Source organism: Giraffa tippelskirchi, chromosome 7, assembly GCF_054371585.1.
Source record: "Giraffa tippelskirchi isolate mGirTip1 chromosome 7, T2T-mGirTip1v1.2.pri, whole genome shotgun sequence".
Taxonomy (NCBI): Eukaryota; Metazoa; Chordata; class Mammalia; order Artiodactyla; family Giraffidae; genus Giraffa; species Giraffa tippelskirchi.
Genome location: NC_137281.1, coordinates 101893957 through 101921880, shown reverse-complemented (window position 1 = coordinate 101921880; position 27924 = coordinate 101893957). Strand labels below are relative to the sequence as shown.

General features: G+C 37.3%; 1 long non-coding RNA gene across 1 annotated transcript in view; it reads right to left on the bottom strand.

Annotated features, from left to right (window-relative positions):
- LOC145514133 (uncharacterized) overlaps positions 1 to 23365 on the bottom strand; it is a 263897-nt gene extending 240532 nt beyond the window's left edge. The window contains exons 1-2 of the long non-coding RNA XR_014059857.1: positions 22314 to 23365; positions 10401 to 10558 (exon numbers count right to left, since the gene is read on the bottom strand). This is a non-coding gene — a long non-coding RNA (uncharacterized LOC145514133). The remainder of the gene's footprint in view (positions 1 to 10400; positions 10559 to 22313) is intronic.
- Between the last annotated feature and the right edge of the window lie 4559 nt (positions 23366 to 27924).

The window sequence follows — 27924 nt, the reverse complement described above, 5'->3', positions numbered from 1 at the left end:
AACAAGTCATTTCTTTGCATCAGGTAGCCAAAATACTGGAGTTTCAGCTTCAGAATCAGTTGTTCCAATGAATATTCAGAACTGATTTCTTTTAGGATTAACTGGTTTGATCTCCTTCCACTCCAAGGGTCTCTCAAGAGTCGTCTCCAACACCACAGTTCAATAGCATCAATTCTTCAGTGCTCAGCTTTCTTTATAGTCCAACTCTCAAATCCATACATGACTATTGGAAAAACCATAGCTTTGATTGGACAAACCTTTGTTGGCAAAGTAATGTCTCTGCTTTTTAATATGCTGTCTAGGTTGGTCATAGCTTTTCTTCCAAACAAAGAAATTTCTTTTAATTTCATGGCTGCAGTCACCATCAGCAGTCATTTGGGAGCCCCCCAAAACAAAGTCAGTCCCTGTTGACACTGTTTCCCCATCTATTTGCCATGAAGTGATGGGACCAGAGGCCATGACCTTAGTTTTCTGAATGTTGAGCTTTAAGACAACTTTTTCACTCTCCTCTTTCACTTTCATCAAGAGGCTCCTTAGTTCTTCTTTGCTTTCTGCCATAAGGTGGTGTCATCTGCATATCTGAGATTATTGATATTTCTCCCAGCAATCTTGATTCCAGCTTGTGCTTCATCCAGCCCAGTGTTTCTCATGGTGTACTCTGCATATAAGTGAAATAAGCAGGGTGACAATATACAGCCTTGACGTATTCCTTTTCCAATTTGGAACCAGTCTGTTGTCCCATGTCCAGCTCCAACTGTTGCTTCCTATTTTCAGAGTGTTGTTGTTGAATCACTAAGTCCTGTCCAACTCTTTTGCAACCCCACAGACTATAGCCTGTCAGGCTCCTCTGTCCATGGGATTTCCCAGGCAAGAATATTGAGTGGGTTGCCATTTCCATCTCCAAGGGATCTTCCTGACCAAGGTACTGAACCGTATCTCTTGCGTCTCTTGTGCTGCAGGCAGATTCTTTCCCATTGGGCCACTTGGGAAGCCTAGGCTCCCCTAATCCTCATCACAGTCAAGAGGTTATGTGTGGTGATATTTGCCAACAGAAGGTCAAGGCAGAATAGATAGGTTCTAGAAGAGCTTTTATTCTACATAATTTTAACAATTTAATAATATAGATTAATAACCAATTACTGGTCTTGAGGAATCCAAACTAGCTTTTTGTTGTCCACTTGAGAAATTATTGATAGGTAGAGAGAATTCCCAATTTTAAGCCAGTGGTCCCTCAAAATTATGTGCTAGAGGAAAGTTCAGAGACCAGTTTTTTGTTAAGCCAATAAAGGATAATGAAGAGAGAATATCACATTAACTCAGAATAGATTCACTATTTCCAGTTCTAAGCATAACTCATTGAAAGGTTTTTAATTTAATTGACAGTATATATACATAATTCAGAGGAGATGATAACCACAGGATAACAGAATTAGAGATGAAAAATCTCAACATGGTGCCAACCAAAGAAGACATCATTTATCTCCTTGCATTTGGGTGTTCTGCTAAGTTGGATGTGAAAACCTCTTACAAAAATACTGCATAAGTGGAAGATATATGTTTTAAAATTATTCAAGCAGAAATACATTTTCAAGGAGGGATGCCATAAAGTTTGTTCTGATAACTTCTAAGTTCCAGAAGCTATAACACGTCTCATTAAATGTTTAACTCTTTAGCTTCCTTCATGCATCAGGTTTAGCCAAAATTGGAAAGTAAAGCATTTTAGACTCTTCCATTCCTCAGTTCAGTGCCCTCCTGACTTATGTTTTTATATCATAAAACCTTAGAAGTCAAGCCTAGTCTCAAATCCATTCTATCTATTCTTATTAGTGAGTGAGTGAAAGTCGCTCAGTCGTGTCTGACTCTTTGCGACCCCATGGACTGAAACCCACCAGGGTCCTCTGTCTATGGAAATCTTCAGGCAACAATTTTGGCATTGGTTACCATTTCCTTCTCCAGGATATCTTCTCGTCCCAGGGATTGAACCTGGGTCTCCTGCATTTTAGGCAGATTCTTTACCATCTGAGCCACCAGGGAAGCTCAAACAGGTTTCTAATTAACTCCTTAATATAAAGGAATTGGAGGTTAAAGAATGTAACTTTAATATCTTCCAGTAATAACTGTATTTGGAAGTCAGATGTATGACAGTTCTCTGAGAAAGGTGTAAATCTTCAACAAGTACAATATCAAGGACCTGAGTTGATCATTCTCCATCCCCATTAATTATTTCTTGTGGTTGCATAGTTGGAAGTTAATGTAGATATGAAAATAATCCCTAACACAATACAACACACACACAACAAACACTTGATAAGTATTTACTATCAAATTTGAAAATTGTCTTTTTACCACAATCTGAAAAATTATTTAAATTATTCCAGTGTTTATAACTGTATAATCATTGCAATAACTTTTATCAATATCTTTGTGCCTCAATTTATCAGTAAAAGCAAGAAATTACTAAATAGGACACTGTTTTAATAGTTTTAAAAGCATTCCAGTTAGGACATCAACAATCTGTTGCAATAAACAACAAAGTCCTACTGTATAGCACAGAGAACTATATTCAATATCCTATGATAAACCATAATGGAAACAAATATAATAGGAATGTACATACATACATGTATAACTGAAGCACTTTGTTGTACAGCAGAAATGAACACAATATTGTAAATCAATTATACTTCAATTAAAAACTTGAATGGTTTTGTTAATATTTTGTAATCAATTTATCATTAACTATAACTGATTTAAATGAATACTGTCAATATCTTCAAAAAGGAAGAGTCTAAAATGTTTCTGCTTTCCAATTTTTGCATTAATTTGAAGAAATTTGGGACAGAAGTTTTTAGTATGCTGGTTTTCTGTTCTTTCTAGCAATCTTCCAACTAGATCTGGCCAGATAAACCAGTTCTGCCAGTGAGAAATAGCAGACATTAACAACTAGAATTTCCAAAGGAAGCTATTTAAAAAAGAGACAGCCTTGGCAGGCTGGCAGTAGTCTATCTTTCTATTTATCTGGCATGTGGACATGATGCCTATAGGTTGAGCAGTCATTTTGCATCAATGCTAACAAGCATCAGGGTAAGGAACACATGCCAATGATGGAGAAACAGAAAGGTAGAATGTGTCTGGCTTCCCTGATGGTATTTTGGGGGAGAGTTTGCCTTTCCCATGTCTTCATACTGCTATGAGATTAAAACATTTTTCTCATTTAAACCATAGTTCCTTGAGTTTTATGTTATTTATTTCTAAATACAATCTTAACTGATGCAATATAAAATGACCTATTTTTATTACACAACCTAATATGAAACAGTTAATCCTCAGCAGTAGGAAAACAACAACTATAACAGAAATTCCACCTTAGCACAACCAAAATTTCAACAGAGAACTATACACTTATCAGATAGCCAAGAAAACTTAGTTCAAGTTTTTCTATCTCCTCATAATTTTTGGTTCTCTAGATTTTTATTTTTAAATTAAAGATAGGTAGGTATTTTAATGAGGATTAATATTCCATCACATAAAATATTCTGCTATTGCTTTGCTACCCTTCTCCTCTGCTCACTTTCTATCCTTTGCATTTTCCTCTGGAGCTTCAAATTCTCTTTCAATTTATCAGAGTGGTTTCTTTCTTCCTTTATAAAACTATTTTGAGCCAATAAACAGGCCCTAGGGACTCAGTTTCTATACCAAGGACTAAACCTATTTTCCAACCATAAATGGCTCTTTGCCTAAGAGAATTTTTATATAAATGAAATCCATCCTTTCTAAGTGTTTATGCATCAGCAATGAGCTACCCTGTAAGGTTCTCATTGTGCTAGCATCCAGTATGCCCTCATAGAGAACGGGTGAGAATACATAGTTGTTTCTTTCATATTGGTAGGTTTTTCTGCCATAACCTTCTGTTCAATTCCTGCATATTTTCTTGAAAAGAACAAAAGCAAAGAGAAAAATATGCACTTCACAGCCAAACCACATTGTCTTTTGCAGAGAGCAAAATGATTACCCAATCTTAGCAAAAAAAAAAAGTAGGCATTTCCTTTACCCATGCGAGCACAAAATGACAAAACCAGTTTAAGTTATAGGTAGATAAAAGATCAATAGAAAAATTATTTCTTCTTTCAGAAATTAAATGAAGTGGAAGTGTTAGTCATTCAGTCATGTATGACTGTTTGCGACCCTATCTACTGTAGTCCACTAGGCTTCTCTGAACATGGCATTCTCCAGGTAAGAATACTGGAGTGAGAGGTCATTCCTTCTCCAGCAGATCTTCCCTTCCCAGCAATCCAACTCAGGTCTCCTGCATTGCAGGCAGATTCTTTATCGTCTGAGCCACGAAATAATTTTCTGTAAACTTGTGGCATGATCAGCCACTCAACTCCCCAACTTCCTTAAGTAATTCAAACTGTGAAAAATATATCACCATGGCTTTTACTAGAATATTTCAATTATGCTGAATGATTGTTATCTTTTCTATGTGCATCTGTGCATTAAACCAACTAATCAGTGTTCACAGCTTCCATATATCTGAGGTATTTATATCTTCAGTTGAATATAGAAAATGGCAAAACACCACATTCCTTCACCTGTACTCTTTGTTCTAGACTTGCAGTGCCTTAACTTTTGAAGTCCACACTCAAGTAAACATTTCAAAAACGTTTTGGAGAATAGAATGACTTTTAAATTTTGCTTTGGAAATCTAAAAATAAAAATCTGTTCTTTAATGTGAGAATTTTTATTCTATTGCTTTTCCAGGTGGCACAGTAGTAGAGAATCTGCCTGCCAATGTAGGAAGTGCAGGAGATGCAGATTCAATCTCTGGGTTGGGAAGATCTCCTGGAGTAGGAAATGGCAACCCACTCCAGTATTCTTGCCTGGAAAATTCCATGGACAGAGGAGCCCAGTGAGCACACAACGTAATCCTTATTTTTATCACATTGCAGCCAACTGATAAAAACTTTGTGAACAGATGCCAGCCTTGGCTTAGTATTAGGGGGTTGGAAAGCTAGGTTCATAAACAATCTCATACAATGTTAATGCATCAAGAAGGTATATTTATGTTAAAAATATATAATAGGGTTTTTTTCCCAATGGGTTTGAGTTTCTCAAGCTTACCAGCAATCCATTTTTCTGTTCCTACTACTTAATCACTGTCTGTGTTTGCCCCTTTAGGTAGCAATCTGGAGTTTCAGGTCTCTCTTTATTACTCTATACAAAGTTATCTTTTCCAAAGATAATGGTACTAACTAGTATTAATTACTCATCAACTATATAAAGAACATTTCAACTTTAATTTTTGGAGTATTTTCAGCTTGATTTTTCAAGATTTATAGATTGTATATACAAACTGTAAAGAAGGTTAAAAAAAAAAACCTAACTCTCTAATGTGTATCTTTAGTATAATAAATGTTTCTGTAAAGACATTTTTACTCACACTTTGGAATCACATAGATCTGGTTTATATTCTTGTTTGTTATTTTTGTGTATGAGTTTGAGTTTTCTTGTGATCACATTTTTGAGAGAAAAAAACTGAGGAGATTTCATAAATAGTTCTCAATAAGTGGCTTTGAATAAGTTATGGCCCCAATAAATTGATCAAGCAACAAAAAGGAGGAATTTGAATTTGAGGGTAGGGCCATAAAGTTTGCAGAAATTTGGACCCTAATTAGGGAAAGCTGTATAAAGTAAAACCTCAAGTATAATCCTGGTTTGCAAGGCACTTTCAAATAAGTTATTCTAACTTTACTATACAGTATAGCAGTCCTTCTCAGGTGTAACATTGCAACCAGTGCCAGTCCAGGAACTGTTTGATATTGGTTCAAAATACGACAAGCATAAATAGTTAAAGTAGTATTTAGAAACTCTACAGTAATCTCTTATCCTTATGACATAAAATTGTTGTGTTTACTTCATTAGTGATCATGTAATAAATAATTTGTGGTCAGGCACCCATCTATGGAACACACTGTGAATAACACAAACATATCATATGTAAAACCCTCTCTGTCTCTATTATAAAACATTTGTAAGTTCAATTTGCTCAATAGGTTTGTTTGCTTTTTGTTTGTTTTCTCTTTTTAAATAGATGTGCATGGGCAACCTGAAGAAATCTTGAGTCTGTATCCAGTTTAGCTGTGAACAAAACATTCATCTGAATACAAAGACATAAATTGCTAAGGATGAGAAGACAAGATACACTTCGATTACACATGGATTAGTATCAATTGTATGTGCTTCATAAAAACATTGGATGAGATGTGAGGGGTCTATATGCAGACTAGCAAACATCAGAATTCAATATATGTTGCAAATATTAATTCAAAAATAAGAAACTCAGTATTAACAAATCAAATAAGGAAAATAAATCCCATGGAAAATAACTCTAAAATGTTTATAAAGTAACAAGCTATTGTCTTCAAGGTGATTCTATATATTGATTCTTGTTTTCTTCTAAAGAATTGATAGATGGCAATTCTGACAACCTCTGGTATATAGCTCTTCAGTTGACTTAACCTTTATTTTCCTCCTAGCCAGAGTGATCTAAGTGATCTGTTTGCGGTAGTGACATAGAATGTGTTACATAGAGTGACAAACAGAAAAAAATCCTTGAAACCAATGGGTAATCCTGACACATTCCTATTTAACAGTTATGAGAGAGTCAATTCCTAGTCAGGTTGATAAGAAGTCCAGGGGTCCCCAAGGAGAGATGGGTCTGGAATTCTCAAGGAGGAGGAAAGGACAAACTTTTTTGTCCCTCTACATTCCTTAGTCTTAGCCACATAAAACGTTTTATCTTTAAGCCTCAAACTGATGATTACACAACAAACTCAGTTTAAACTCCGTACTAAGGATTATATAACAACAATGTATCCTGCTTGAGGACGGTTTCTGGAAGAAACATTCTGGCTAGTCCTGTTATCTTAAATGTGAATTGGGAGAGGGCAATGGCACCCGACTCCAGTACTCTTGCCCGGAAAATCCCATGGACGGAGGAGCCTGGTGGGCTGCAGTCCATGGGGTTGCTCAGAGTCGGACACGACTGAGCGACTTCACTTTCACTTTTTACTTTCATGCATTGGAGAAGGAAATGGCAGCCCACTCCAGTATTCTTACCTGGAGAATCCCAGGGATGGGGGAGCCTGGTGGGCTGCCGTCCATGGGGTCACACAGAGTTGGACACGACTGCAGTGACTTAGCAGTAGCAGTAAATGTAAATTATGGGAGTGGGTCTAGTAAGATCTTTACAACCTCCAGACATTCTTTTCATTCATTGTAATAACTAATTAAAAAGTATATAACTCCATTGCTAACACTAGCGAGGGGGCACACTTTCTGCCCCCTTCTGATGTCTATATCAGAAGCTTTCTCTATCTCTTTTAGACTTTAATAAAACTTTATTACACAAAAGCTCTGAGCGATCAAGCCTTGTCTCTGGCCCCAGATTGAATTCTTCTCTTCCAGAGGCCAAGAATCCTGGCCTCTTTCATGGTTTAGCAACAACCTTTCAGTTACTTAACTGGAAAAAAAAAAAAAGTCTAAGCAATTAAATCGCGTTTTCTTGCTATGTCTTTGTATATTTATACACATATACACATATATACATACATACATACAAAGCTGGGTAGCCCAGCTATGTATGAAAATAGTGCAGAGAAAGTGAAGAGTTAATTAGGTTTTTTAATGTGGATAATAATAGTACCCTGAAACATATAGGATAAAACTGCAATGGTTATCAATCTTCATGATAAAATGATCTGCAGCTAGGAGTGAGGAAAGGTAGTTGGCCATCCTCTGCAGTTTTTGTGGCTACAAAAGAACACAATTTTAATTTATATTCTAAGTATGCAGCTCTTATGGTCCCACAAGTACTTGGAAACCCATAGACATCTCCTGCACTCTTTAAGAAGAAAAGCTATAGAAGACAGAATAACGAACTCCTCCTCTACCTGAAGGCATTCATGTTGTAATTCCCCAAACTGAGTAAGTTCCCTTACATGACAAAAAACAAAAAAGACTTTACAGATGTGATTAAGTTAAAGGTCCTAAAATGAGATTATCCTGGATCATATGGATGGTCCGAACTGTGATCACAAGGGTCCTTATGAGAGTGAATCAGAAGCATCAGAGACTGAGAACAAATGGAAGACTGAACAGAGGTTGGAGTTGGCTGTGAACTGGAGGAAGGGGCCAGGATGCAAGAATTCCAAGAGGTCTCTAGAACCTGAAAAAGGTAAAGAAATGGATTCTCCCCTAGAGCTTCCAAAAGAAACATAGCTCTGCTTACACCTTTATATTAGGCTCTAAGGTCATTTTGGACTTTTGAGCTCCCAAACTGAAAGATAATAAATTTGTATTGTTTTAAGCCACAAAGTTTATGGTAATTTGTTACAGAAGCATTAGGAAATAGATATTCAAGACAAAACTAAATCATCAGATGAAATGACTGTTATTGTTCAAAGAAAGAAAGATCATTTTCTTTTTAAATCATTAACATCTACCTATAATTTATTCTGGATTGAATAAATAATTTTAACCAACTCTTTTTTTAATCAAAGTCATTTCAACTATCTTCAAGAACTTTGTGTTTACCGTTGTAGGTATCACAATTTCCTCACATGACCACATAAAGGAATCCATTCAGAAATTCATCCAAGTAACAGGTAAAGCCCTAAATCCTGAGCATGGTACATAAGTACACAGTTGGTACTCAGTAAATATTTGAAAATGTCATTATAATTTTGCAAGCTTAAATTATATCACATTTTATTTTCTCATAATACCATGTTTTTTAAATCAAGAATTCACGCTTAATTTTTCAAAAGGAATCATTATCTATACTACATTCTAAAAATTATATGCTTGCCTGCTGTATCAGTTTAGGAAGATACACATTCATGAAGCAGAATAACACAGAAACCAAATCACATCTAACTTCATATAATGTTACAGTAACTATTTAAATATGATTTCCTTTTGAAATAGCACTTTAATCAATAGCTAGTTGGGGGTTACATTTTTCAAAAGCATCTTTTGGTCACCTGGAGGTTTCAGTATGATAAACTAAATTCTATTCACCAATATTTCATGCCCCTCCTTGAAGGAAGATTAGTCTTGTTACCACATAAAGCAGGTGCTTCAGCTAATAAACTGTGAACAGCAGTGAGGCAGTCACTTCCCAGAAGAATGGTTAAGAATCAGCACATGTGTCACCATGCTCATCCTCCTCTCTCCCAATGACTGGCAGTGGCTGTTCAGACAGCCTGCATGCCTGAGCAAAGCCTCCAGCTGATTCACATAAAACGCAGCATGAATAGGGAGCAAGTCTCTGAGGTTTGGGAGGCATGTGTTGTAAACTACTGAGATTTGGAGAGTCTAGGATAATCTAGCCCAGCAGTTCTCAAAGTGAGGTCTGAGGACCTCTCAGAGGTCCCCAAGACCCTTTTGGGTGTTCCATAAAATTCTTCCTTTTCAACTACAGACCTGTGTAAGTTTGGATTTTGTTCATGTTTATCAATCAAAACAAAATATTGCAGAAGACTGAGAACAGAAGAAGGGGTGAGGACTCTAGATGTTTTCTAGTAAGCCAGGCAAAGAAATTTGCAAAAAATATAAAACAATGTCATGCATCTTCATATTTTTTTGTTTTGGAAAATAAGATAATTTCCCTTAAAATACCTTATTTATGTTAACATGTAATAGATTTGTTACTGTTATTTTATAATTTTTTTAAAAATTTCTAATACGGTAAATATCAACAGACAAAACCCACACAAGCAAAAGTTCTTTGAAGCCATTAATAACTTTTAAGGATGTAAAAGTGCCCTGAAACTAAAAGGTCTGAAAGTTTCTGTCTCTCTCCTTTTGTGCTACCTTCTTTTCTCCTTTTAGTTTTCCCTGTAGTATCAGAATAGGCATTAAAAACAAACCTGATTATTCTCTTACATTCTTGAATGTTTGTTATTCAAGGCATATTTGGTCTTAGGCCTGAATAAAGTGTCAATGTATGGCAAAAACTACTACAATATTGTAAAGTAATTAGCCCCCAACTAAAATAAATAAATTTATTTAAAAAAATAAAATAAAATGGGAATGTTGAAAACAAAAAAAAAAGAAAATAAAGTAGTTTCACTTTATCAAAAAGCTTTAGGTCTTTGGTATCATTTTTCTTTTCACCTCTTGATTTTTACTTCTCCCTCCCCCTCCCCAATTGCTTCTTCTTTATTCTTTTCCTATCTTATTTTACCTTAGCACTACTCTTTCTAAGTTAAAAAGAATTAGGGTAGATAAAATTCAAGGCTGAAATAAACGCTCTGGAACATTTCTGTTTAACACATAACAATGAGAACACATATAACTGGAAGGCTTTGCCTAATGAATGAATAATAATAACTTACCTATATTTCAGCCTTTCTGAATTCAGGCTGCTGAACCTCAACCCAAGTTGGTCTGTGGTAGAAGTGGAGAGTTTGCCTTTCCAAGTTGTTCCCAGCTGATGTTAATGCTGCTGATATAAGCAATGTGTGCTGAGAACTGAATCCTGGGATACCATCAGCTGATGAATAAAGGGCAGACAGCACCAATCAGTATCAATTCTAGGTCATTACCAATTCCAGGCCCTTTCCCTTCATCCTGTTTTGAGGACCTTACTGTCTTCCTCTCCCTGTCACTGTCAAGGGTACATAAGCTGGCACCTCCTAACTGACTGGGATGCAAAGATCACAGTAGGATCTTCACCAAAATTATCCATGACTCAACTGTCTCCTACTCACATCCACAGCCAGATCCTGTTCTCAACCAAAATTCTTACTGTAAATCATGCAGAAACACCATATTCTCATCAGAAACTTCTACTTTATGCAAACACTTATGTTATAAATAGCTATTCTTCAAGCAAAAGTGTTTATTTTTAAAGTGATGCTTCATATCATTGTTCTAATAATATTAAAAATAAGATCTACTACTGCCATTTATCAAGTGTTTACTATGAGTTAGTACTAAAGAAAAGCTTGCACCAGAGAAGATGTGCAAAGAGAAGTTGATTCTATTTTGATACTATGGCTGGCAAATAGAGGAGAGAGCACAGACCAAGTGCGAAAACTCAGCTGTGCTGAAATAAAAGTCAGGGGCAATTTTAAGAGCGGGGGTAGGGGTTGGAGGGTTAAGGGGATCTGTATCTGCTACTGCGGCTGCTGCTGCTAAGTCGCTTCAGTCGTGTCCGACTTTGTGCAACCCCATAGACGGCAGACCACCAGGCTGCGCCATCCTTGGGATTCTCCAGGCAAGAACACTGGAATGGGTTGCCATTTCCTTCTCCAATGCATGAAAATGAAAAGTGAAAGTGAAGTCGCTCAGTTATGTCCGACTCTTCGTGACCCCATGGACTGCAGCCTACCAGGCTCCTCCGTCCATGGGATTTTCCAGACAAGAGTACTGGAGTGGGTCGCCATTGACTTCTCCTGTATTTGCTACTAGGTTCTACCCAAAAGAGTAGTAAATTTTCTCCAGTCTTCAAGACAGGAGAAAGTTTTACAATTAATAGCAAGATACGCACTGAATCTCCCTCCTTCCTGATGAGACGGGGAGACACAGGTGTTTCTTCCTTGATGATTAAATTTCAAAAGAACCCCTCCCCCAGGGTCCTGGGTTCTAATGTTGTGGGCGACTTTTAAAAGATTAAAATCTCAAAGGGGCAGAGGAAAAAAAAAAATTCAAAGGGGCAGAGAAAAACAACAATATCTACTTCTCTAAAATAATGCTATTAGAAAAAAGAGATCAAGGGCCTATCTATAGTTAAGTCAAGTTAAGGGGAAGATTATGGCTATCTGTCCATAGACAATGAGTTAAAGAATTTTAATAATAGTTCCGAGGTGGCTCAGTGGTAAACAATCCGCCAGCCAATGCAGGAGACGCTGCTCTGATTCCTGGGTGCGGAAGATCCCATGGAAGAGGAAACGGCAGCCCACCCCAGTGTTCTTGCCTGGGAAACCCCATGGACAAAGGAGCCTGGTAGGCTGCAGTTCATGGGGTCGGAAAGAGTCAAACACAACTGAGTGACTGAGCACACAGTAACAACAATAGCTAGCATTATTGAGATACAATTAAATGCCAGGAATTGTACTAGAAATATGTGTTTCATCTAACCTGATCAACACTAAATATTATCGTCCCCAACTTAGAAATGATGAAACTGACGTTAAGGATGCTGAGCAATTTTTCAATATCTCTTATACTTTAAATGGAAGAGCCAGGATTTTGTTACTGTTTGCTCTTTAGGAGACGGTGACCCATGTGCCACATACTTCCCCCATTATCAGCAACTTCCTGAAACCCTGTCCCATAGAGTTAACAGAAGCTGATAACTAATAGGAATTCTTGAGTTCATCCTACAGAACAGATAAGGGAACAGCTTGTTAAAACCCCTTTGAATATACACTGCCTTCATTGATTAAGCTCGCTTTCATTTTTTGTTTCTTTCTTATTTTGCCTCTCTTTAATTGCATACTTTTCCAGCTTCTTGCAGCCCAGTTGTTTTATAGGAACTTGGATTCAGCTCTTAGTTGTAAGAGCCAGCTAGGGCTGGTTGGTACCAGTGCCCTGAAAACTGAGTCTGAGCAGGTTTCCAGATTTATGTTAGAGGCCTGAAAACTCCACCTTCCAATCACCCTCAGTGTCTCTGTTTTGAATATGCAGACTCTCCTAACTAGAAGGCCTGAGCAGAACATTGATTACCTCACTTTGCTCCCTGCCTCCAATCACCTTTTCCCACCACTAAGACTACCCTTTTTATCCCATGAATGTCCCAACATCCTGGCCTTTGGTGAGGTACTCAGTTCTGAAACGTATCCTCTAGCTTCCTTGCTTTGCTGCCTTGTGAATAAACACTTTCTCAGCTATAAACCTCCGCAACTTAAGAGTTTGGCTTGCTTTGAGTCCCACACAAAGAACTAGTTTGGTAACATTTCCAAGAGTCTAAGTTGCTGTTGAATATATTCCTTGAGAAACTACATCATTTGAATGAAATAATTTGCTTTACAGGAGTTGGTGAAGAAAAAAACAATAAAAGTATGTCTAATTAGAAAATACATTTTTCTAAGAAAAACATTAATGATCCCTTATTACTGGAAATTTACACTTGAATGTCAAAAGCAAATTCCTTCAATACTGCTTTTCCATGGGCATGTTTGAGAAGTTCTCATCAGACATTACTGCATACCAATAAAAATAAATAGGGGTGAAATGTATAAAATAAATCAGCATACAAGAGTAGGAAATCCAATTTGTTTTCTGGTGAGTAAAAAGAAAAATTCAATCTATGCAAATAAATAAATGAATAATTTACATAATATAAACAAAAGATAATTCCTTGTATTCTTTTACTTTTTACTGGTATTGTCTAAGACTTCTGACCAAATTCTACATATTATATATTTTTCTCTTGTGTAGGTAATATTAAACTTATGCTAAATTTAATCCATTGATATGACTATTATCTACATGTTATGATCATACAATTATTATGTTTTCAGACTAACAAAAGTATGTTTATATTTTCTATAATTATCTCTGTATGTATCTTTTTCTCTCATTAAAAAATTAAATGTAAAATGCTTTTTTAAATGTCACATTTCTTGGTGCTGCCATTATTATTATTATTAACATGTTTGTATTTCCTGAAAAAATTACAAAATACCAGCACATAGCACAATGGACCTTCAATGCAGTGAATGAAATACTAGAAAGCTAGGGACACATATGAATGGCACATCATCAAGATAAGATTCTATATAGAAAACTATATACTTGCTTTGTTATGTTTTTAATGTAAATCTTTGTTTAAGAAAAATTGTTATGACTAAATATTAACTAATATGAATAACTAATTAACAAGACATTTAAAATCTGTGCACTCAGAATTTCACTTAAATGTTAACGCATTATTAACATTCTTCCATTATTGTGATTCCACAGATTCTCTTAGTCATTTCTAATATTTAATTGAATCATGCTTGGCCAAAATTTTACAAATAGTAAACACTTTTAGGGGTGTTTTTTTTTTTTGTTTTCCTTGGAGCCATTTTGAGATGCTGCAGTCCTTAGAACATTAAAAAGAGTTGGAAGAAATTTCTCAGCTAACGCTAAATGAGAATTTCTCATCAGAAATTCAAACTTAAGGCTTAAATTCAAATTTAAGACTAAATAAGTAGGAAAACAATATCTTTTTTTCACCAAGAAATAAATAAACCATACCAGACACCAATAAGTAAGCAGTATTTTAGTGCACCCAATCTTCTGATTGCCTGGACTACCTTACCTTGTCCATCAATTGTAGATAAAATGTCATCATCTTTTGTTTTCTCATCTTTTATTTCTAGTCCCTTGTATTTGAAGAAAAACATGGTGCATTTTTCCTGTCACATTCTTTCCCCCTCTTTAGCAGTCCTAAACCACTGTAGTCATGACACAGTAGTTGAAGATTACTCATTGAGTTTAATTAATCGCTCCTTGCAGAAATGGAGTAGTTAAACCCTTATTCATAGATTTTCCATTGTTCTTATCAAATCTTCAGGGTTTGAAGAGCCTTGGGCTGCCAATAGCTTAATAGTAGGGGCGGAAACTACTGAATACAAGCTGAGTGTAATACCTTCATAATCACTTCTGTCATGATTTTATAAGTGAAACCTCTTCCCAAAGAATGTTAAGGTACCATTTGTAAATTTGGGTCTATAATTTTTCCTCAGTGAAAAACTAAACATATGTTATCTGAACAACTTGTGTTTAGAAGATATTTTTTCAGCTCCTACTGTTAGAAATCATTCAACAATTGGTTTAAAAAAATAAGAGTCCTACATGGATCCATAATAATTAGTTCCAGTCAGATCAGAGTTCATATATTCACAGGAAATTATCAAAATTGGCTCTGAAAGTGATTGTGGTACAATTCTGAATGATGACTAAAATATTTAGTAATTATTCCTTCTCAGTGGCTGAGGCCAGCATATTTAGCCACAATTGAATTGTAAATCTGTCAGCCATTCTCTCCTCTAAAACCAATAAGTACACATCTACTTAGGAATTTGTTCTGGGTTTATCTGCATTGACCAAGCACTCAAACTATGAGTGAACAAGTACTGAGATGAATTTTGAACATTTTTATGATCTTCAGACTAGCATTTAAAGTCTGATATAGATAGCTTATCCACACACTTATAGCTTCTCTTTTCTACTAATAGATATTCCCATACCCATAAAAAAGATTTTAAATTAAATAACAAATGAATTAGAACTTCCACATACAGTATAAACATAAGTGATCTGAAATGAATCACCACTAATTTCATTGATCCAAAATAATATAGAAAATTCTTTTATTCATCAATACTAGATGCAAAAGCAAACCAAAACACCCACATCTAGAAATCATTAGACCAAAAAGAAATTCAAGATGTTAAAATTTTCAAATTATAGCTAAATTAGAAATGAGAATCTCTATTCTGAGGCTTTTCTCCATTAACTATCATCACTATTTATTACTTTTATCATTATTTTAAATGCATAACAAAAAAATAGCATTTTTCAGTCTCAAAATACATATGGCAACATCAATACCATCAAATTCAACCTCTTCTGTGGTAGAATAGTAATGGCAGATCCGACTATTCATTTCTAATCAATCTCAGAAAAGCTATGTGTACTAAGCAGTGGTACTCAGAACTGACTATATCAGAACTGTCTGAGACTATATAAAAATATAGATAACAGATACAGACAGAGATATACTAAAGATGAAGATATGTATATATGGGTTCTAGATGTAAACAAGATCTAGATCTCAACCCATTCTTCTTGCCTAGGAAATCCCAAAGACAGAAGGATCCTGGTGGGGCTACAGACCCTGTCATCACAAAAGAGTCAAAAAGGACTTAGAGACTAAACAATAACAACAAAATCTCTCTCTTGACCTCAATCTCTTTAAAGAAAGAGATCAATCCATCCAGATGAAGATATATAGAAGCTATATATCTAGAGATAGCTACATGATGAGTGATAGGTAGATAGACTCCAGACACCTCACATACCCCTACTTTCCTCACTTCAATTATTAGGAGAGATTCTAAGAGAGCTAATTCTTAGGTAAGAGGAAGGGGTCCAGGGCCTTCGAGGAGGAGAAAGGGGTCTTGGGCTCTCAAGGAGCAAAGGACAAACTTTTTTTCTACATTGCTTTGTCTTAGTCACAGAAGACACAAAAATCTTTTCTTAAAGTCTGAGTTGTTATGACAACAGTCTTTAAGACTAACCTTCTTTAAGTCCAGGGCTGATGATTACACAACAAAACAACTCATCTTAAACTATAATATATCCTGCTTGAGGACATGTTTCTCTTTCTTAACAGGAAACTTCAGACTAATCCTGTTCTCTTAAAATGTATATTGTGGGAGTAGGTCTGGTAAGACCTTTCTATTGTTAGTTTAAGATCTTGTTAATTTAAGATGTATGTTGTGGGAGTGGGTCTGGTAAAAGTATACAAGGCCTTGATTAGACTAGCAGGGGGGCACATTCCATCCCCCTTCTGCTGTCTATGTCAGAAGCTTTCTCTGTCCTTTTTTACTTTAATAAAACTCTGCTACACGAAAGCTCTTGAGTGATCAATCCTGGTCCCTGGTCCTGAAGCTAAATCTTCTTCTTTGGAGGTTACAAGTCTGGCATCGTTCACCGGAAGCTATCAATTCCATGACTTCTGCCTACCGAGTTGACTTGTAAATTAGAAGAACGGCCAGAACTCTCAATAATTCCCACTGAGTAGAGCTAGCTGCTGCTGCTGCTAAGTCGCTTCAGTCGTGTCAGACTCTGTGCGACCCCATAGACGGCAGCCCACCAGGCTCCACCATCCCTGGGATTCTCCAGGCAAGAATACTGGAGTGGGTTGCCATTTCCTTCTCCAGTGCATGAATGGGAAAACTGAAAGTGAAGTCGCTCAGTCGTGTCCGACTCTTAACGACCCCATGGACTGTAGCCTACCAGGCTCCTCCGTCCATGGGATTTTCCAGGCAAGAGTACTGGAGTGGGGTGCCATTGCCTTCTCCGAGTAGAGCTAGAGAGACTGAGAAATATTTATTTTTTATAAGATCTCCAAGTATCCCTGTGCATGCATCCATGCTTAGTTGCTTCAGTCGTAGTCTGACTCTTGGCGACCCCATGGACTGTAGCCTGCCAGGCTCCTCTGTCCATGGGGATTTTCCAGGCAAAAATATCCCCTCCTCCAGGGGATATTCCTGACCCAGGGATCGAACCCACATCTCTTATGTCTCCTGCACTGGCAGGCAGGTTCTTTACCACTAGCACTACCTGGGAAGCCCCAAGTGTCCTTGACATACAGCCAAATCTGGAAACCTATAACTTAGAGTACATGACAATGCTCAGGGAATTTTGTCCTTTTAATTCTACTACTCAATGTAGAATTTACAAGTTTTGTTCCACAAGTAAGAAACAGAAAACATGTGTTTAGACATATAAAGTCTAGGTGTGTTTGCTATGTTCAGATTTGTGCATGCTCAGTAGGCTGCCGTCTCTGGGGTCGCACAGAGTCGGACACGACTGAAGCGACTTAGCAGCAGCAGTCACTAAATTGTGTCTGACTCTTTGTGATCCCATGAACTGTAGTATGCCAGGCTCCTCTGTCTATGGGATTTCCCAGGCAAGAGTACTGGAGTGGGTTGCCATTTCCTTCTCCAGAGGATCCTCCCAACCCAGGGATCTAATCTGCATCTCTTGTGTCTTCTGCATTGACAGGTGGATTCTTTACCACTGAGCCACCAGGGAAGCCTTATGTTCAGATTAGTATCATATAATTAATAATCATTTTGGGGAGGAAAATTTTTCTAGATTCTGTGGCTCATCTACCAATTACAATGACATATGACAGATTAACAAGAGAACAAAGTATTTAACTGTGTATATAAGGAATTCCCATAAAGATAAGAGACTGAAAAGGCAGTTAGGCAATTGAGATACAAAACTTCTTGGGCTAAAAAAAAAGGGGTAAGGATCTGACATACAAAAAGGAAGACAATTCACAGGAAAGTGAGAGGAGAAAGTGTTTGGTAAACAAAGTTTAACCTGTTATGAAAATAAGTTTCTTAGGTAAAAAAATTATTTTTGGTTTTAGCTCTCTTCCAGGTATAGGCTTCCTTTCCAATGTAAATTTATTTTATTATTGCAAATTTTCCCTACAAATAGAGAAATTTATATTTCTTTTAGATATTTACATGGGAAGTAAAAAGGTTTTCCTGAGTCAGTTGGGTCTTGATTGCCTTTAGCTCAAAGTAATCCTCAAGGGAAACTGGCAAATTTGGGGGACACTTATTCTGAACCCCTTCACCATTGAATAAGTACTTTTCATGTAAACATAATGTTGTGATTTAAGTGCAAGTATTCTTATGCTACAGATAAGAAATATGCCCCATTTTGTAACCAGATAAGGTACTCGTCCCCAGGGAAAGAGAACCAGGCGTGGCTTTCTTGACTAAAGAGAAGGCATTTTGGGATGTAGCCATTTTGTGATCTAAGCCTGGCCATAATGCTTGCCCTTGAACAGGTCCCAGTAATCAGTGACGTTAAGGGAAGTAAGGGAAAGCAGGAACAAAGGAAAAGCAATCAAGAAACAATAGTTTGGTGATAAAACTGGTCCTAGTTTCTGATTCATGTCTTTGAATTCAGCAAGAACTAAGGCCTCCCTGATGCTGGTCCTTGCAACTTCAGTCAACTAAAGCTTGGACCCTGTTGACCTTAGCCCCAGTTCTATGCTGAATTCTCTGACCAAATCCCTTCATGGATACGCATGTACCCTTAGCTTAAAATTTACCCAGTTTTGCTGTTTGGAGAGACACTGTTTGGGGAAAGATTCGCAGTGTTCTTAGTTGCTGCGAATAACAATAAATTCTTCCTTCTTCCTGACTTTAGCTGGGTTATGTCTTTGGCTCAATACTCATCAAGAGGTAAACCCAGTTTTATTATAATTTCCCATTGACACAGAAAAGAAAAGATGCTACAAAATGATATACGACTTGGTGACAGATCTACATACAGCAATCAGAATACATTTCAAAATAAACAGATATTTGAGAACAGTTAGGAAGAAAGTTGGACATGACTGAAGCGACTTAGCAGTAGCAGCAGCAGCAGCAGCAGGAAGAGAGTGAAATTTAGAATAAAGACATTTTTACTGCTTTTAAACACACACATAGAATAGTGGGGGTTGTTTTTCAGTTCTATACTTAACATGTATATAAATATATAAAAAGAAAGCTTGACAGATGTATGTTAAATTCATAAGAATAAGAAAACTATAGGACTGAGGATGGGAAATACAGTGAAAATAACAATAAAAAGAGAACAAATAAAGCATCTTGCACAGATGAGTATAACAGCATTTCATGAAACAGTAGAATCAACTTAATTCTATGAATCTGAGTTAAAAATGTTAGAAAATAATATCTGTAATATGAAAATGGAAAGGTTTTATTTCTCATACCATAGTACTTGCTTACACTAGTGTAACTGAGCAGGCCCTTAAAGGGCCTTCCTGGGACAGACCCCGCTCCCCATGTCCTCTGCCTGCCTCTTGTTTGTAGAAAACTTGCAGTCTCCCAGGCCTCCCTTGAGTTCACAAAAGCCTGGCTCAAGAATTAATGACTGAAAGTGAAACTGAGCAGGGCCATGTGGGGCTCCTGGCCACAGAAGCCTTTCTGTGTTTCCATTTCATGTCTCTAGGGAATAGACGGCAGCCTCCATGACCTGCCCTGAATTCCGAAGGGTATTCTGAACAGTTGCTAATCAGGGATGCGAAGGGATGCAGAGACAAGGAGGACATCACTTGAGGTCAGAGTAAAGGAACCAGAGAAGTTCATAAGGAGACCACCTGAGGCCATGCTAAAGGAGTGCAGGCCCTGCACACACTTTGATCCTTATCAACAACTCTGCCTTTTAACCACTGCTAGAAAACTACTCACCAAATCCTCTTGTTTTTGAGGCATAAGCCCGCTGTCTCTCCTTTGCCTGACAAAGCAAATAAAACAATTAAGCTGTTCTTTACTACTTCACCCCAAAATCTGTCTCTGAGTCTCAATTTGGCACCCATGCACAGAGGCTTGAGGGGAGGGAGGTGGAAGGGGAGTTCAGGATGGGGGGGACACATATATATTTGTGACCGGTTCATGTTGGTGTATGGCAAAAACCATCACAACATTGTAAAGTAATTATCCTCCAATTAAAACAAATAAACCAGTTTTTAAAAAATGTTTAAAAAACAAGTATGTGAACATGCAGCAACAAAAATAGTAGTTGCACCAGGAGAATTGGTAAGAATTTAAGCAGTAAATCAGCCATAAAGCAGTCAGAAGGTCTTTGGTTCTTCTCTGAAGTGCCTACGTAACAGCACTTGATGCACATTCCTGAGTTGTTTTGCAGACGATAAACCCTTCACCAAATGGAAGACATTAACAACTTGATGACCATGAGAATGTAGCCCCTGGATCTACTAATGCCTAAAGATTGATAATTTTACTCCCTGTGACACTGTCCTGTTTCCTCATCAACCAGAGAATTGTGCACGATCTGATCACTTATCAAGCAACTCTTCTCCCACACTTGCTTTTAAAAATGCCTTCCTGAAACCCATCAAGGAGTTTGGGGTTTTGAACATTTGCTGCCTTGGACTCCTTGTCTGACGCATGCAGTGTCATTAAATAAGGGCTGTATGTCTCAAGAACCTCATATAGGAAAAAAGATGGTAAGTCTAAAGATAGGTAATTGGGTCTACATAAAAAGTCAGCAAAAAATGTATAGAGCTTGTGAAAGAAGGGGAAAGGAGGTTGGATGTCTAAGATGAGAGCAGGGAATCAGGGGAGGGAGGGAAGGAGAACAGAGCCTGGCCCGGAACTGGAGCCTGAAGACAAAGGTGGCCAGGGGAAAAATGCCCGTGGTATACCTAGCAGACATTTTTTTTTTTTTTTTTACAACAAAATATTTTAATATTCGATTTTAGTTTTGCAGTGCTTCAACATAAACACCTATCTTGCTCTGAAAATTTGTAGGCAAATTCAGCCCCATGTTGGTGCTATTTAAAGATAAAGAAGCTAGGCTGATTTTCAAAGCTTAGAGAAGACTGCACAGAGCAAAGAAATTCCACAAGTGGAACTAATTCCAAAATAGCAGGGCTAGAAAAGAAGGCAGGAGAAATATGTCTGCCCCCTGTTCCTTATCCTCATATGTGTAACCCATATTCCCCCACCACCAATTACTCTGGGAGAGATTAAGAGAAAGTCCAGGGCCCTCCCCCAAGTTCACATGTGAATTAGAGGAATGACCAAGACCTTCAAATTCTGTAATAAGTTTTTACATATTATTTCATGTGATTCTCACATATACAAAGTAAAGATTAGGATATGATAATTCAGGTGAGAGAAATGGCTATGGAACCCATGACACATTTAGGAAGGTATAAATGAAAGCTAAACAATTTAACACAAATCTTCTAATTTACCACATAATTTTAATCTTCTATGTTCACTTAGCTACACTACCTCCAAAAGTTACTAGGGAAGAAATACACACCATTTTCAAACTAAAACTTTAGATGTTCTATTTTTTTTAAATGAGAGTGGGTAAACAAGCTCCTTAAGAGTTTATTTTAAACACAAGATAACATTCTCTTCCTGATCTGTGAGCATATTTTAGAGGTTGTGCTGTTCCTTATTATTCCAGTAACAGAATGCTGTAAATAGAGTCTAAGATGGTTCTGCTTCAACAAATGGCTCTGCTAAAGTCACAACACAGACCCAATATGCATTGACTTTGCATGACAGGAATATAAAAATACTTCTCAGAGGATAAAATTGAATAAATACATAGTACAACAGGGACTATATCCATGTTTCAAATCTATAGTTATGGGTAAAATTAGATAAAAACTTGGCAAGCATTTCTCAAATTCATAAAGCAGACCTATTAAATTAATTAAATCTAAATTTGACTAAATTAACAGGTCAATTTGATCAAAATAGATCTTATTTTTATAGATATATACAATCTTAGTGACAGTTAATTTTATCAAATCCTAATGTATGCCTAAAGCTCTTATAACTCATGTCCACCAAAAGCCTAGGATTTAAATTCTGAGGGGCATACTGCTCTCTAATAGAACCTACCATGTGTGAGAAGACAAAATAAGAAGTGCATGACATCTAGCGGTAGCTGCTGCAATGACAGTTATTTGGAAATTTATTTTTAAAAGCAAACCTTGAAGATATTACCTGCAATGAGGAGACCTGAGTTCGATCCCTGGGTGAGAAAGATGCCCTGGAGGAGGGCACGGCAACCCACTCCAGTATTCTTGCTTGGAGAATTTCATGGACCGAAGAGCCTGGCAGGCTACAGTCCATAGAGTCACAAAGAGTCAGGCACAACTGAGTGGCTTTCACTTCACTTCACTTCACTTGAAGATATCAAGGGTTCAGTTCCAGGCCACTGCAATAAAGCAAATATAGCAATAAAGAGAGTCACAGAATTTTTTCTGTTTCCCAGTTCATTTAAAAGATATGTTATACTATAATGTAGTTTATTAAGTTTGCAATAGCAGTAGGCCTAAAGAAATGTACATATCTTAATTTAAAAATAATAACCACCATCTGAACTTTCAGCAAGTCATAATCTTTTTGCAGCAGTGAAACAACTGTCACATCAAAGACCACTGATCACAGGTCATCAAAACAAATATAATAATAACGAAAAAAGTTTGCATATTTTGAGAACTACAAAAATGTGACACAGAGACATGAGTGAGCAAATGCTGTTGGAAAAATGGCTCCAGTAGACTTGCTCACGCAGGGGTTGCCATAAAGCTTCAACGTTTATGAAATTTGCAAAATTTATGAAGCACAATAAAGAAAAGTACAATAAGATGAGATCTGTCTGTAATACAGTTCTGTACGGGTGAAGAAAAAGTGAAGTGAAGTGGCTCAGTCCTGGCAGACTCTTTGCGACCCCATGGACTGTAGCCTACCAGGCTCCTTGGTCCATGGGATTTTCCAGGCAAGAATACTGGAGTGGGTTGCCACTCCAGGGGATCTTCCTGACCCAGGGATTGAACCCGGATCTCCTGCATTGTAGGCAGGCGCTTTACCGTCTGAGCTACCAGGGAAGCCCCTCTGTACAGGTAGGTTTGAGCTAATTATTTACAATTTCTTTTTTTTTTTTCCCCCTCATTACTGCCATTATAGATTCATGACATTTGAAAGCTATATGGTCTTTTTCTACAACTTGGTCATATGGTAGTTCAGATCCATACCTCAAAAAAAGGTACAGCATGTTTTTTCCCCAAACATACTTTTCCCTTTGATTGTTTTCTCTAAGTACATTCCTTCTGAATACACAACATAGAATCACCATATTTCTCATCTGATAAAATCAGTTACTTTCCACATTTTAATATATTGAAAATTGCTTCAAAGGTAACATGTTAAAACTGAAACCTTGTATTTCATTTGTCATTTTACACAGTTCATGGGGTTCTCATGGCAAGTATACTGTGGTAGTTTGCCATCATCACCGACGCTATAGACATGAACTTGGGCAAAGTCTGGGAGAAGGTGAAGGACAGGGAAGCCTGGTGTGCTGCAGTCCATGGAGTCATGAAAGTTGGACATGACTTGGCAACTAACGACAACATATTTCATTTTAGGTGGAAGCTTTTCTAGTTAAACAAATAAAAAAGAGCCTCACCTTTATTACTTAAAGCTCTTATGTTCAAGCCAATCAATATATTTGTGAAAAAAATACAAATGCTTGAAGAAACCTAGGGGAAGAGCATTAAGTGATGAAAATAAAATTAACAACAGCTTACATCCTAAAGGAGATCAGTCCCGGGTGTTCATTGGAAGGACTGATGTTGAAGCTGAAACTCCAATACTTTGGCCACCTGATGCGAACAGCTGACTCATTGGAAAAGGCCCTGATGCTGGGAAAGATTGAGGGCAGGAGGAGAAGGGGACGACAGAGGATGAGATGGCTGGATGGCATCACTGACTTGATGGACATGGGTTTGGCTGGACTTAGGGAGTTAGTGATGGACAGGGAGACCTGGCGTGCTGCGGTTCATGGGGTCGCAAAGAGTCGGACACGACTGAGAGACTGAACTGAATATTTATTGTGAGCATATCATCTTCCATGTAAGTATGACATAAGTGATTTATCTATATCTTTCATTTAGTCCTCACAAAAGCTCTCTGAGATAAGGTACTGTCTTTATCTGCATTTCTAGATGAGAACACTGAGGTTGAAAAGATGAGGCAACTTGTCTAGGATCAAAGAAAAAGGGCTAAGGAATTGTTTGACTCCAGACATGGAGTCAAATCACTTCAAATCTGATTTCACTAACTCATTCATTCTTTAATTTATTCAACAATATTTATCAAGTACTGAGAATGTGCTAAGAAACTTTCTTTACGCAGAGGACATATCAATAAGACAGAAACACATATTTAAGCAGAAACTTTATGGACGTTAAGAACAAGCCTTCTTAGTCTCTAGGAAACCAAAGTGAGGAGCAATATTTATAAATGATAACAACGTAACAATACAAACAAAGAGGAGGAAAAGAGAAAATGACAGTTTCAGTGGAGTATCAGAGAGGAGAGCAAAGAGGAAACCTCTTGGCATACATTACTTCAATTACTCCTGTGATTTAAGTACCTTGGGACCAGTGACAAGATGGCATATTTTTTGCAGGGTGGCTTTAATATTATTTATTGCAAATTCTAGGAAGTATTCCAAAACTACTCCTTTCACTTCATCTGGTTCCCCTGTGGAGTATCTTCCGCAGTGGCCATCACATATTTGATGTTTGGGCACTGCATATTTTTCTCTCCTTGGAACTCTGTTCAAAGCAAGCAATAATTCTAGTGAATACAAATGTGCGTGTTTGAGCTGATAAGGATTAAAAGACAATCAGCAGTCATAGAAGACAGACCTTTGAAGCAAACTGATGATATCTTTCTCTTTCTTTGACTGTATGCTTCATTGTTTATTGTTTTAAAAAATAGGTTATAAGATTAGCATATGGAAGAAAGACATTGAAACTATTTTTTATGGGCACTTATTCAACAACTAATTAGAACTTGGATGAAAGTTATTTCTTTCAACTTGCTAAATATATTTCCCTGTTGGGGTGAAGAATTCTAGTTAACAACTCTATTTTTAGCTGATAGAAAGTGTTCAAAGGGCTGCATCAGCTTGCCCCACAGTCTATGTGATTCTGTGGATAAATCACCATGAGTAAAGCCATGCAATCTTAAAATGATCTATCACAACTGAAAATCAATATATCAAGCACATAAAATAGTGTAAGATAATTCGCTTGCCAAGTGATAAATTACACATGCATATCAATGCCACATGTAATGCAATGCTCATAAAAAGTAAGCTTAAAATTCTTAAAATATATGATTAATGAAACTAACATAGTATGAAAAAATATATATTATACTGCTTACACTAACCAATATATTATACTCGGAGTTTTATGCTTCTGAGAAATGGCATTTACATATACAGTATAAACATTGCAGATAAATCAGGATTTCTCGCACTGAAGTCCAATTCTTTGGGTAGTGATTCATGTTTCACTTTTAAAAATGGTGATTTACACTAATGTATTTCTCATAAAATATTTAATACTGCCTACAATTATTGCCAAAACTATGTTCTAACCCTCTCTATCAAGATGTCCACAGAAATGCTTCCCAAAGCAATAATAAATTTGTGAACTTTGATATTTTACAATAAAGCAACAATATTTCAAACAGAAAATTCTTGTGCTACAAACCTGAGCCTCCTCCTCGGCCTTCCCATCTGCTATAGATATCCATGCTAATTATTCATAGGGCGGGAAGAATTTACTGGTTTAATTTGATTTTGGGTCTATTCCATTTCACTTTCTGCACTAACCATAGTATTCATAAACGTAACCAAAAACAGCCTTTGGGGGAATTCTAATTAATAGGTGTTGACAATCTTGAAGCTTACCTGAACCACATACTCCTGGAAAAAAGTGATGGTTAAGAAAAAAATCTCCCAGTGGGAATTTCCCTGGTGGTCCATGAATTAGGACTCTATGCTTCCAAAGCAGGGGCCAAAGTTCAACCCCTGGTCAGGAAACTAGATCCCATATGCCACAAATAAAGGTCCTGCCTGCTTCAACTAAGACCCTGTGCAGTCAAATAAATAAAAAAGGAAAAAAGAAGAAGAAATAGAAATATCCCACTGCTTTGTGTCCCAGGAAACAATTACTGCAAAGACTCACTCCTCTCTATGTGACTTAGATAATATTGTTCCTCTTGTTTACCAATGGCAAAGCCAAAATTAGACTCTCCAAATCCCAGTCACTGTTTCATAAACGATTCGCTGAACTGCGTGTCCTTGCCAACTAGTCTGGATTAAATGCTCCCTAATTTAAATTGATCTACCTTTAGTCAGGCTTCAGCACATCCCTCAGGATCCTAAACTCTAGCCCATCCTTGAGCATAATAAAGCATTAGAATACTGAACAATCTCCCCTTCACTGCTCCTCCTGGGAACCAGCTGACCACAAGGAAGGATATTTCCTGGTCAACTGTCCCACCATGTCACCTACTCATCCTCCACACCTAGTTATCTCTAGCCACATGTATTCTTGCATGACTTTGAGATACTTAGAGCTCTCCTAAGTGGGCATGTCCTCCCTATTGCAATAATATTAGCTGCTCAATCACATTCAACTCTTTGTGACCCCATGGATTATAGCCCATCAGGTTCCTCTGTTCAGGGAATTCTCCAGGCAAGAATACTGGAGTGGGTTGCCATTCCTTTCTCCAGGGAATCTTCCCATTCCAGGGACTGAACCCAGGTCTCCTGCATTGCGGCAGATTCTTTACCATCTGAGCCATCAAGGAAGCCCATCACAATAGTCCTCCTTCCCCCATTGCAATAGTCTTTTAGAACAAAGTCTCTCCTTACCAAAGTCAAGATTTGTTTGTTTGTTTGTTTACTCAACAGCATCAAAAATATAGAAAATAAACCACTGCTACTGACAGCTAAATATTTTTCTCTTTAATTGCTACATTAGAACATTGGTTTTTTTGTTTTTATTTTTTTTTAGTAATGGCCTTACTGAAATATACTACATATAACATAAAATTTACCCTTTTAAAGTATATAATGGGCTTCTTCTCAGGTGGCTCAGTGGTCAAAAAAGCCACCTTCAATGCTTGAGACCTGGGTTTGATCCCTGGAGGGGAAGATCCAGGAAGATCCCCTGGAGAAGGAAATGGCAACCTACTCCAATATTCTTGCCTGGAAAATTCCATGGACAGAGGAGCCTGGTGGGCTTCAGTCCATGCGGTCACAGAGAGTCAGATATGACTGAGTGACTTCACTTTCACTTTCACTACATGAGATTCAATGATCAAGGCAGTCTGATCTGGTAGGGCAGATGGGAATTGATCAGAGAAAATTTTCCTGAAAACAAAACAAACCATTTGGTATGACCTCCAGTTAACTTGGAAAAGATCAGAAGTGAATTGATCCAGAGGTCTGGAAAGAAATTCCATGAAGAGGAAACAGCAAATGCCCATGGGCTAGAATGAGGTTACTAGGTCTGGGTCAAGAAGAGCTACAGATCAGTGTGGTCTGTGGTCAGAATGAACAAGACAGTTATACTATGCAGGACTGCAATATGTCAAGTATTTGGGGTTTTCTCCCAAGGACAAAGGGAAGCCACTGAACGGTTTTCTGCAGGGCAGTGACAAAAGGAGATTTGCATTTTAAACAGATAACTCTGGCTCTACTGCTGAGAAGAGATTGGAGCGGAGCAAGAGAGACTGCAAGAAC